The sequence below is a fragment of the Capra hircus genome, unplaced genomic scaffold (assembly GCF_001704415.2).
Source record: "Capra hircus breed San Clemente unplaced genomic scaffold, ASM170441v1, whole genome shotgun sequence".
Lineage (NCBI taxonomy): Eukaryota > Metazoa > Chordata > Mammalia > Artiodactyla > Bovidae > Capra > Capra hircus.
Genome location: NW_017217268.1, coordinates 1 through 12,649, shown reverse-complemented (window position 1 = coordinate 12,649; position 12,649 = coordinate 1). Strand labels below are relative to the sequence as shown.

Sequence of the window (12,649 nt, the reverse complement as noted above, 5' to 3'; positions counted from 1 at the left end):
TGTCATCTCCTTCTCCTGCTGCCTTCAATCTTTCCCAGCATCAGGGTCTTTTCTAAGGAGTTAGTTCTTTGCATCAGTTGGCCAAGGTATTGGAGCTCAGTCCTACCAATGACTATTCAGCTCATTCAGCTCTACTTCAGCTCAGTCCTACCAATGAATATTAAAGATTGATTTCCTTTAAATTGACTGGGTTGATCTCCTTGCCATCCAAGGGTCTCTGAAGAGCCATCTCCAACACTACAGTTCAAAAGCATCAATTCTTCAGCACTTAGCTTTCTTTTAATTAAGCTCAATTAATCCATAAGTTTCTCTTTCGACCATAACACAATGCTTGCGGGATATTAGTTCTTGGCCTGGGTTGAACCTAGGCCCTAGCAGTGAAAAGTGCAGAATCCTAACCTCTGGACCACCAGGAAATTCCCTAATCTATAAATCTTCCTGCAAGTATATCACATATAAAGTGATAAGTTTATGTCACATTATGGAGACATAAATGCCAAAAGCAGAGTGATTCCTCACTCCTTGCAAGGAGTCTGACAGCATTAAATATGGCATATGGTCAAGATGATGCTACCAAATGTATGAGATTACCTATATTTTGAATCTCTATGGAGGCTGGGCATTGAGGAGCACAAATTCACTCTTTCCAGATAGAAAGATTGCAGGAGATCAACTGACCCCACTCACCGGTCTGAGAGGACCTCACCCCAACATCCTTCTCTGGGAGCACTTCCTCCTCACTCCCCTGAGAGGCAGGAGGAGTTCCAGGCACTGGTACTTCTTCAGCATCATCGTAATTTTCAGCAGGGACATCAGTCCTCTGACCTGGGGATTCCAAGAGCAGACAAGGGAGTGTATGAAACCCCAGTAAGTGGGTTGGTCTGGGGAATACCTAAGATACCTTCTGACCCAGAGTTTCAGAGTTTCTGAGTTTCTGAATAGAGGCACCAGTCACTCCTTGTTTCAAAAGACTTTTTTCTCTAAGACCATGTTTCATTTTGATGTGTCCATAAGCCAAAACATGATTTTACATATCTTAATATTTTCTGGTGGAAACTACATATCTCAAAGCAACTCTTCCACCCTTGAACATTGCTAAAGGACTTTGACAAATTGTGCTTTACAGATGTTATTTTAAAAAACATTCTGTGCCTGTGGTGATTCTGGACACAGAGAGACCAGCCCCAACATGAGACATCACAGAACAGCCAGAGAAGGAGGACGAGCCCCATCTGGACACAAGGGATGCCACTGGTCCATCAGAGGAAAACACCCCCCTTACATCTCCTCTGTGGAAAACTCTTCTCCCCAAAGCCCAGCGAGCAGGTCCACCCTCTTTCCTGGAGCGGATCTGGAGTCACTGTTGTCCTCACCATCTCTGGTGTAATACGGCAGTTTAGTGAGTGAGAAATCTGATGGGAAGCCTCATGTGGAGACAAATATCACACAACACAGAGAATGCCCCTCCCCACACCCACGGGACCTGTGTTAAGGCTGAAAAGGACAGGCCAGGCTCCTGCAGTGCAGACAGAGGCTGGGAGATCACGGAGCTCTGAGAGGCCATCCTGCCTCTCTGGAGGAGCCGTCTCTGTGAGCCTGGGGCACACATGGGGTCTGCAGATGCTGAGAAGATGTGCACAGCCAGGGGGGTGGTGACAACCAGAGATCCCAGCAGGGCAGACAGAGACACTCACCTGGGCTGCCCAGACCTTCCTTCTGTGTCAGAAGGTAATCGAGCTCCTCATACACGGCTTCAGCAAGAGCATCTTCATAGCTAGATAAGGCTGAGAGATCACCCAGCAGGTCAGAGAAGCTTCCCCAGATACCCCGATCCAGCCAGCCCACCTTCATCTCCCTGGTGCTCACATGGGGGGCTGCCAGGACCTCAGCGTCGTCTCCTACACCATGCACCATGTCAGCACCTTCTCCCCTCATCTGACCCTGATTACAGCTCAGCGCCAACTCTGTCTGGTCTCACAGGAGAGGCCATGACTTATGAGAGTTCATGCCCAGTCCTAGAACCTCTGTCTACTCAGCCCTTAGAGCTCAGCACGGAGCACATGGAGTCTGCAACTCACAACAGTACCTGGCCCAGGTTCCCCTCCTCACACCTGCCCCATCTCCTGCCTCCACACACTCTCCCTGTCCCCAGTTCCCCCTGCAGCCCACCTCTGCGCTCTGCTCTCCATCTGAGCAGCTGAGTCACCAGGATGACGAGGACCAGGAAGAGAAGGGCCCCCAGGATGAGGCAGAGGACCCCAGGCAGGGAGAAGATGCCAGGGAGAGAATTTGAGGTTGTTCTGGTCCCTAGGAGAACAGGAAAAAGCACCTGAGATAGTCTTGGGCACAGAGAAATCTCCTACGTCAGCATTTTCAGGAGCTCTGGACAATGGCGTCTCAGCCTCAGACAGTGTCAGGGCTCCCCGGGGTCTCCTCCTGAGACAAGCCAACTCCACTCTGGCCAGTGTGGCCCGAGGCAGAGCTGGGGATTGTCAGGGAGCTGCCCTGCGAGACAGCCTCTGAGGACCCAGCTCATCCCCTCTCCTTGGGCTTCAGGAGACAGAGCATCAAACATCCAGGGACCTGCATCCCACAGATGAGGAGCAACACTCAAGGGCACGTGGGAGTTCCTTAGATTCTACAACATGGGAACCAGACTTCCTTGGACCCCGGGCAGGAGAACATTTGACCCTGGACATCAAGGCAGGGGATTGCCCAGTGTAATGCCGGGCTACCCCCACAGCCACGGCTCCTCAGACTCTTTCCTGTTCTGAGCTGTCAGAAAGCCCACAGAACAGGTCCCCAGTATTTGAGTATTCTCTCCCTGCCATGTATGGATCACAGTACCTGCTGTAGTCGGGGGCAAATTTGTCATTATACCTAAAGAGAAAAATAGCAGTGTTGGAAAAAGAAATTGGTCAGAACGCAGGGCAAACCATTTTTCCCTCCTGAGCCTGAAATCACCCTCAGTCTCCACAACATCAGTGTCAAGTCCTCCAGCTCCCTGTCCTAGATCAGAGCCTCAGCACCAGGATGTCTGAACACAAAACTCCCCACCATGCCTGGCCCAGCCCGCTGCCCCTGCGCTGCCCCAGCTCACCCAGGGTGGACCCGAGCCCCTTACACACCAGAGCACCTCACACAGCATCCTCCTCATGTTTGCAGTCGCTCTGCCCAGGGCTCCGCAGCACAGTCCCACAGGGAGGACTCCCGGCCCCTGCACCGCACCTCATCCAGCCAGATGCTCCATTTCCAGGGCCGAATGTCCCGGCCCGCACGGCTTCCAGGGCCTGGCCACAGCCCAGCTGCTGGCACACCACCTTGGCCTCTGCCAGGCTCCAGGAGTCATCGCACACGGTGCCCAGGAGCCGCTGTGCCAGACCTCCACCCGCCCTGAGCACTCGCGGTCTCCTCCCCTGAGCCGGAGCTTCTCTCTGTCTGAAAAGGCAGCAGCCCCTCTGTGACTGCCCTGGTGGGAAGAAGGAGCCCCTGGGAGCCACAGGGGAGGGGGCGGGCTGACGTACCTGTGCAGGGGGCAGCAGCTGGACAGCTCTTGGGTCTTTTTCCTGCAAACAATGGGGAAACAGTGGATCAGAAATCACTGAGGGTGGTCCTGTCCCCACATAAGATTATCTAAGGTCTGACTCAGTACAAATGACACATGAAAACACAGGCTCATTATCTCCTGGGCTGAAACATTCACTGCATCTGATCACCAGCTGAAATTACTTTAAATATTTACTTGCTTATCTGTCTTCACACCGCAGCAAATATAAACACAGACATCTGCAAATGTACACACACTCCTCTGAATGAAGAAGGACCTTGTATATCTTATATGTGCCATGTTTCTACTATTAGGACAGTGCCTGCACTTCTATGCACTCATTCAACAAATATCTATGGAAACCATTTCTAAATACCTAGATAGAGGCCTTGATAAATATTTATTAAATGAATGAATAGACAAATAAAATTTCAGAGAAATAAAATTTTTTTAAATTCCATACTAATCAGTGAAATATTAAACCAAATATAAATTAATCGTAACAGTCTAGGATAATAGTTCCACATTAAGAATAGAAGTTCAGAAACAGAGAGTCAATTTATATTCAAAATCTCATGTACTAATTTTAAATGGAAAATTATTGGATAGATTATAAACTGCTCTTACCTACTATTCAGTGTGACACTGGGCAAGTGAAGACTACTGTTGTAAAAGGAAAGCCTCTTTCTAAACTTATTTTTAATTGGGAGATAATTGCTCCACAATGTGGTGTTGGTTATGTGTGTGTGTGTGTGTGTTAGTTGCTCAGTCATGTCCAACTCTTTGTGACCCTATGGACTGCAGCCCACCAGGCTCCTCTATCCACAGGATTTCCAGACAAACATACTGGGGTGGATTGCTATTCACTTCTCCACTGGATCTTCCCCTACCCAGGGATCAAACCCAGGTCTCCCACACTGCAGGCAGTTTCTTTGCTGTGTGAGCCACCAGAAAAGCCCGTAGTGTTGGTTAGGAATCTCTTTAAAAGGAAGTATACAGGAAAGACTTACTAGAATTCTGAGAAGACATATGGACACATATATGTACACACTGAGTAAGCCAGAAATTTTTGCAATAGTGAAAAAAAGCCTACTGAGAAAAATTTGTATTGAGAAGATGCAGAAATAATAAACAAAGACTGCAAATATATATATAAAAGAATTGAAGCTGACAGAAATAAATATAAATTCAAGAAAAACAGAAGGGTAAATAGTATCTGTCATAAAGTATCAACATTTATATATTCTTTCCAGATCATCATATCAAAACTCCTACCCACTCTATGCAGAGAACCTCTGAGAAAATGATGGCAGGACCTCTGTGAGCAGGTTGCTCATTTTCATGGTCAAAGACTTTACCACCTCCTCAATTCACAGGGTTTAATTGTAGGAAAAACATCATCAATAAAAGTCTCATAGTTTCGTGCCTCTTTGGCCTTCAAATGAAAAAGACAAAGAGACGAGCAAAGAGAGACAAGGAAGGCAGTGAGCCTCTGCTTTTGAAGTATCTGTCCCACATTCTGTTAGCTATGGGTTTCAGGCAACATCCAGTATATCATTCAACGTGTACCTGAATGGGGTGTGTGTGTGTGTATGTGGAGGAGGAGGGAAGGAGAAAGAGAAACACAGAGAGAAATATTGAAGGAATAAGGTGGCTATGGTTTGACTATTTGTCACTCTCGCCAACATTTATTTATTTCATTCAAAATTTATTGCTGAAATCTCACTTCCCAATGTAACAGTATTTACTGGTGGAGCCTTCTCAAACTCTTCCAAAAACGGAAGAAAAGAACACTTCCAAATTCATTTTCTGAAGCCAACATTAGTCTGATACCAAAGCAGATAAGGACACCATGAGAAAAGAAGTTACAGGCTAATACTCTGATAAATATTGGTGCAAAAATCGTCAACAATATATTAGAAAACTGAATTTGACAATACACTAAAAGAATCATACACCATGATCAAGTGCTATTTGTTCCAAGGATACAAGGATAGTTCAACATCACAAATTATTCAGTGTGTTACACCAAATAAACAAAATGAAGGTAAAAATTCATATCCTCAAAGGATGCAGAAAAGTGTTTGACAAATTCAACATCCACTTACAGTAAAAAACTCTTTTACAAAGTAGGTATAGAAGGATTGCATCTCAACATAATTAAGGCCATATGAAAAATTCTGAAAGAGATGGGAATACCAGACCACCTAACCTGCCTCTTGAGAAATCTGTATGCAGGCCAGGAAGCAACAGTTAGAACTGGACATGGAACAACAGACTGGTTCCAAATAGGAAAAGGAGTACGTCAAGGCTGTATATTGTCACCCTGCTTATTTAACTTATATGCAGAGTACATCATGAGAAAAGCTGGACTGGAAGGAACACAAGCTGGAATCAAGATTGACGAGAGAAATATCAATAACCTCAGATATGCAGATGACACCACCCTTATGGCAGAAAGTGAAGACGGAACTAAAAAAGCCTCTTGATGAAAGTAAAAGGAGGAGAGAGAAAAAGTTGGCTTAAAGCTCAACATTCAGAAAACGAAGATCATGGCATCCCGGTCCATCACTTCATGGGAAATAGATGGGGAAACAGTGGAAACAGAGTCAGACTTTATTTTTTGGGGGGCTCCAAAATCACTGCAGATGGTGACTGCAGCCATGAAATTAAAAGATGCTTACTTCTTGGAAGAAAAGTTATGACCAACCTAGATAGCATATTCAAAAGCAGAGACATTACTTTGCCGACTAAGGTCCGTCTAGTCAAGGCTATGGTTTTTCCTGTGGCCATGTATGGATGTGAGAGTTGGACCTGTGAAGAAGGCTGAGCACTGAAGAATTGATGCTTTTAAAGTGTGGTGTTGGAGAAGACTCTGAGAGTCCCTTGGACTGCAAGGAGATCCAACCAGTCCATTCTGAAGGAGATCAGCCCTGGGATTTCTTTGGAAGGAATGATGCTAAAGCTGAAACTCCCAGTACTTTGGCCACCTCATGCGAAGAGCTGACTCATTGGAGAAGACTTTGATGCTGGGAGGGATTGAGGGCAGGAGGACAAGGGGATGACAGAGGATGAGATGGCTGGATGGCATCACTGACTCGATGGACGCGACTCTGAGTGAACTCCGGGAGTTGGTGATGGACAGGTGAGGCTGGCGTGCTGCAGTTCATGGGGTTGCAAAGAGTCAAACATGACTGAGTGACTGAACTGAACTGAACTGAACATCAACTTGACTGTAAAAAACCAAAAGCTTTTCCTCTGAAGTCAGACACAAGACAAAAATGTCTACTCTCACCCACTTTTATTCAACTTAGTTTTGGTAGTCCTATCCAGATCCATCAGGCAAGAAAAAAGAAAATCATGATCTCCAAATCTGGAAAGGAAGAGGCAAAATTAACACTATTTGCAGATTGAAAAGTGAAAGTGTTAGTCACTCAGTCATGGCGGACTCTTTAGGACCACAAGGACTGCAGCCTGCCAGGCTCCTCTGCCCATTGGGATTCTCCAGGCAAGAATACTGGAGTGGGTTGCCATTCCTTCCTCTAGGGGATCTTCCTGACCCAGGGGACTGAACCTGGTCTCTTGCATTGCAGACAGATTCTCTACCATCAGAGTCATGAGGAAAGAAACCCCCTTACTTGATATTATATGTAGAAAACACTAAAGACTTCAGCAAAAATATGAGAACCAATACACTCAGTAAAGTTGTAGAAGAAACATCTGTATACAAAAATCCTATGCATTTCTTTACACTAACAACAAACTGCTATAAGAGAAACTGAGAAAACAATTCTATTTACATTTGTATGAAATGAATAAAATGTCTAGGGATAAATTTAACCAAGGAAGTGAAAGGCCTGTACACTGAAAACTATAAACACATGGAAGAAAGAAACTGAAGATGACTCAAATAAATGGAAAGATATTCTGTGCTCATGGATTGGAAGATCTAATATTATTCATATGCCCATCCTACCCAAAGCAATCTACAGATTCACTGCAATCCTTATTAAAATTCCAACAGAAATTTTCACTGATACAGAAGAAACAATCCTAAAATTTCATGGAGCCACAAAAAGATGCTCAATACCAAAGAAATCCTGAGAATGAATAACAAAGCTAGAGGTGTCGTGCTTCCTGATTTCACAGTATATTACAAAGCTATATTAATTAAAACAGTAGGTCATTAGTATAAAAGTGAACACAGAGATCAATGGAACAGAATAGAGAGTCCATAAATAAACCCACATTTCTATGGTCAATTAATTTTTGACAAAGAAGCCAAGAATATACAGTGGGAAAAGGACAGTTTTTTTCAGTAAATGGCATTGGGAAAACTGGACAGCCACATGCAAAAAAATGAAAACTGGACCCACTATGTTACACCCTTCACAAAAATTAACTCAAAATAAATTTAAAGACTTGATCACAAGTCCTGAAGCCATAAAATTTCTACAGGAAAACACAGAAAATAAAATCCTTGACACCAGTCTTTGTGATGATTTTTTGGATTTGACACCAAAAGCAAAGAGAACAAGAGTAAAAACAAGCAGATGTGATGACATAAGGCTAAAAAGCTTCTGCCCAATTCAGGAAACCATCAACAAAGTGAAAAAGCAACCTATGGAACTGGACAAAATACTTGCATATTATATTTTTGGTAAGGATTATTATCCAAAATACACAAGGAACTCATACAACTCAGTAGCAAAAAACAAACAATCTGATTTTTTTTAAATGGGCAGAGAACCTGAATCAACTTTTTTTAAAGAATACATACAACTTGCCAATAGGTACATGGAAACGTGCTCAACACTATTAATCATCCAGAAATACAAATCAAAACCACAATGAGATATCACCTCAGATCCTCTAGAAAGGCTTTATCCAAAGAAGAAATAACAGGAGGTGAGGAGAATGTGAAGAGACAGGAAAGCTTTTGCACAGTTAGAGGGAATGTAAGTTGATGCAGCCCCTATGGAAACAGTATTGAGGTGCATCAAAAATTAAAAATAGAACTGCCATATGATTTAGGAATTTCACTTTGGAGTATTTATCTGAAGGAAACAAAAACACTAACTTGAAGACCCAGTGTTCACTGCAGCAACATATGTTCAGTTGCTAGGCTGTGTCTGACTCTTTGGCAACCCCATGGACATGGAGCATGCCAGGCTCCTCTGTCCTTCACTACCTCCCAAAGTTTGCTCAAATTCATGTCCACTGAACTGGTGATGCTATCTATCTCATCCTCTGTGGCCCCTTTCTTCTGGCCTTCAATATTTTCCAGCATCAGGGTCTTTTCCAATCAGTCAGCTCTTCTCAGCAGGTGGCCAAAGTACTGGAGCTTCAGATTTCAGCATCAGTCCTTGAAAATGAATATTCAGGGTTGATTTCCTTTAGGATTGATTGGTTTGATCTCCTTGCTGCCCAAAGGACTCTCAATTCAACTGTGGCATCCAAGCACCACAATTCAAAAGAATCAACTCTTTTTAGCTTCTTTATAACCCGGCTCTCACGTCCAGAGATGACTACTGGAAAAAATATAGGCTTGACCACATGGACCTTTGTCAGCAATGCAGTGTCTCTTTCTAATACCCTGTCTAGGTTTGTCACAGAGGGAGCAAGCCTCCTTTAATCAAATGGCTGCAGTCATCGTCAGCAGTGATTTGGGAGTCCAAGAAAAGAAAATATGTCACTGTTTCCACTTTCTCCCCTTTATTTGCCATGAAGTGCTGATGATCTTAGGTTTTTAGAATGTTGAATGTTTGAGCTGTAAGCCAGCTTTTTCACTCTCCTCTTTCACCCTCAATGAGAGGCTCTTTAGTTCCTCTTCACTTTCTGCCATTAGAGTGGTAGCATCTGTGTATCTGAGGTTGTTGACATTTCTCACAGCAATTTTTGATTCCAGCTTGTGATACATCCAGCCCTGGCATTTCCTATGATGTTCTCTGTATAAAAGTTAAGTAAACAGGGGTGACAATATACAGCCTTGACGAACTCTTTTCCCCATGTAGAACCAGTCGGTTGTTTCATGTCCAGTTCCAACTGCTGCTTTTTGATCTGCATCAGGTTTCTCAGGAGGCAGGTAAGGTGCTCTGGTATTCCTCATCTCTTTAAGAATTTTCCACAGTTCATTGTGATCCACATGGTCAAAGGCTTTATGTAAGTCAATGAGCAGATGTTTTTCTGGAATTCTCTGGCTTACTCTATGATCCAACAAATGTTGGCAATTTGATCTCTGGTTTCTCTGTCTTTTTCTAAACCCAGCTTGTACATCTCAGAAGTTCTCAGTTCACTTACTGCTGAAGCCTAACTTGAAAGACTTTGAGCATAAACCTTGCTAGGCATGTGAAATGAGCACAATTGTGAGGCAGTTTGACCATTCATTGCATTGCCCTTCTTTTGAGATTGAAATGAAAACTGACCTTCTCCAGTCCTGTGGCCACTGATGAATCTTTCAAATGTGCTGACGTATTGACTGCAGCACTTTAGCAGTATTACCTTTTAGTATTTTGTAGCAATATATATGGGAGAAGGAAATGGCAAACCCACTCCAGTGGTTCTTGCCTGGAAAATCCCAGGGGACAGGGGAGCCTGTTGAGCTGCCATCTATGGGGTCGCACAGAGTCAGACACGACTGGAAGCAACTTAGCAGGCAGCAGCAATATATATGAGTCAAACAATGTAAGTCTCACTGATGAATGGATAAAGAAAATGTAATATAGACTTATATCTACCCATAAAAAGAAGAAAATCTTGCCAGTTTCAACAACATGGATGGACCTCGAGGGCATTATGCTAAGTGAAATAAATCAGACAGAGAAAGAAAAGAATAACATATAATCTCATTTATATGTGTAATATTTAAAAAAAAGCAAGTTCAGAGATGCTGAGTAGATAGTGGTTGCCAGAAGTGGGGGGGATTTGGTGCAGGCAAAGGTAATCAAAAGGTATAAATTTGAATTATAAAATGAATAGGTGAAGAGATATACAGCATGGTGACTATAGTGAATACTGTATTGTATATTTGAAAGATGGCCAAGAAAATACATCTTAAAATTCTCATCATGTAAGAAAAATATTTAACTATACCATTCTAAAGGAGATCAGCCGGGGATTTCTTTGGAAGCAAAGATGCTAAAGCTGAAACTCCAGTACTTTGGCCACCTCATGCAAAGACCTGATTCATTGGAGAAGACTCTGATGCTGGGAGGGATTGGGGGCAGGAGGAGAAGGGACGACAGAGGATGAGATGGCTGGATGGCATCACTGACTCTATGGACAAGAGTCTGAGTGAACTCCAGCAATTGGTGATGGACAGGGAGGCCTGGCGTGCTACGATTCATGGGGTCGCCAAGAGTCGGATGACTGAGCGACTGAACTGAACTGAACTGAACTGATGGATCTGTGTATATGGATCCATATATAGAGATATAACTAGACTTACTGTAGTGATCATTTATCAATACACACAAACATATAAGCATTATGTTGTACACAGCAAAAAGTATAAAGTTGTATCAATTATATCAATTAAAAATTTTAATAAAGAAAGTTTGGAACATGTAGATTAAATTAGCTCCATCCAAACTTCATTTTATAAACTCAACTTAAACCCATCACTTAGATTTTAAAATATCAAATCTCACTAATAACATTCTACAGGGTTGGGACAGACACAGAAACAGACATAAGTCACCTGCACAGGAGATGTAAGCTTCCTCCTTTGGAGAGCATGAACTGTATTTCCATGGGCCAGAAGGACACTGCCAGAGAGAGGTATCAGTTTTCCGACACTGAATTAAATCCACCCACCGGGGTCTAGAACCTTCCCTGAGATCAACAGAGGTGTTGAGACTTCCGCTGTCCCCACAGCCAAGCTGACTGCAGATGATGGACACGGTGACATCATCCATGGGCTGTGGCACACACTGCCCCAGGTCCGTTGTAGAAAACTTCCAGCACCCAGCACACTGCTGGTCCTCGCTCACCATCCTGAGGGCCAGGAACTCTGAGATCGAAAAGGAGGAGACAGGACACAGTGAGCACCCACTCAGTGCTCTGGGTCTTCCTCTCTCCCCCAAAATTGTGAACATTCGTCTGTGACCCAGCTGAGGAAGCAAATCCATTAGATGACCAGAGTGAAACTTGTCTCCTCTTCACCTGACTTTGTCCATTTCTGACTGTCTTTCTAAATATTTCTACCACCGTGATATGGATATGAAAACTGAGAGGAAGACCAACCTGGACACCAGCAGGGAGAGGGAGCTGACACCTGCTTCCTGACAAAACATCCAAGAGAGGGTATGAAAGGGATGTGATGTGAACAGTGTGGAGGCAGATAGAATAATGGACCCACAGATGGCTACATGGAACTTTTGTCTGTGTTTCCTTATCTGGCAAAAGAGGCTTTACATATGTGATTAAGGTATGGTCCTTGGGATGGTAAGAGTCACCTGAAATATGGCGGATTAACCACCTGAGCACAGTCTAATCACATTCTTAGACTCACTATCCTTTAAAGTGGAATCCTTTTCCTCATTCTGGTTAGAGGGAGATGTGAATATGGATAATGGTCAGAGAGGTGGAGCATTGCTGGTCTGATGATGAACAGAAGGGGGTTATGAGTGAAGGAAGGCAGGCGGCTTCTAGAAGCTTGAAAAGACAGGAAACAGATTCTTTCCCAGAGGCTCAGAAGTGACGTGGCCTGCTGAAACCTTGATCCCTGTACAGTGAGATCCCTGCTGGACATCTAAGCTAGAGAAGTGTAAGGAAATAAATATGTTGTTTTAAACCACTAACAATGTAGCAATTTGTTATAGAACAAACAAAAACTAGCACAGTGGCTTTAAGACTTCTCTACTCTATGTACCAGAAGGGTGAGCCCTGATTTTAAGAAAAACTGTGAGAAAAGGCTCTGCCAGGAGAAAGCACCAGAATCTCAGCTGCTGCAGGAGGCAGTGAAAGCACCTCGTCTTCACGTCTACTAGAAAAGACAGGCTCCATGGGAGGAAGCCTCCTTCTCTGGTCCTTCAGCATCTCTCTCTCAGGGCTCATAGCCCCGTCCTCCAGGGCCCCACCCCTCCTCCAGCCTGTGGACAG

General features: G+C 43.9%; 1 pseudogene; it reads right to left on the bottom strand.

Annotated features, from left to right (window-relative positions):
• Positions 1–2,731: 2,731 nt before the first annotated feature.
• On the bottom strand, positions 2,732–11,558 carry LOC108633312 (annotated as a pseudogene).
• Positions 11,559–12,649: the final 1,091 nt, after the last annotated feature.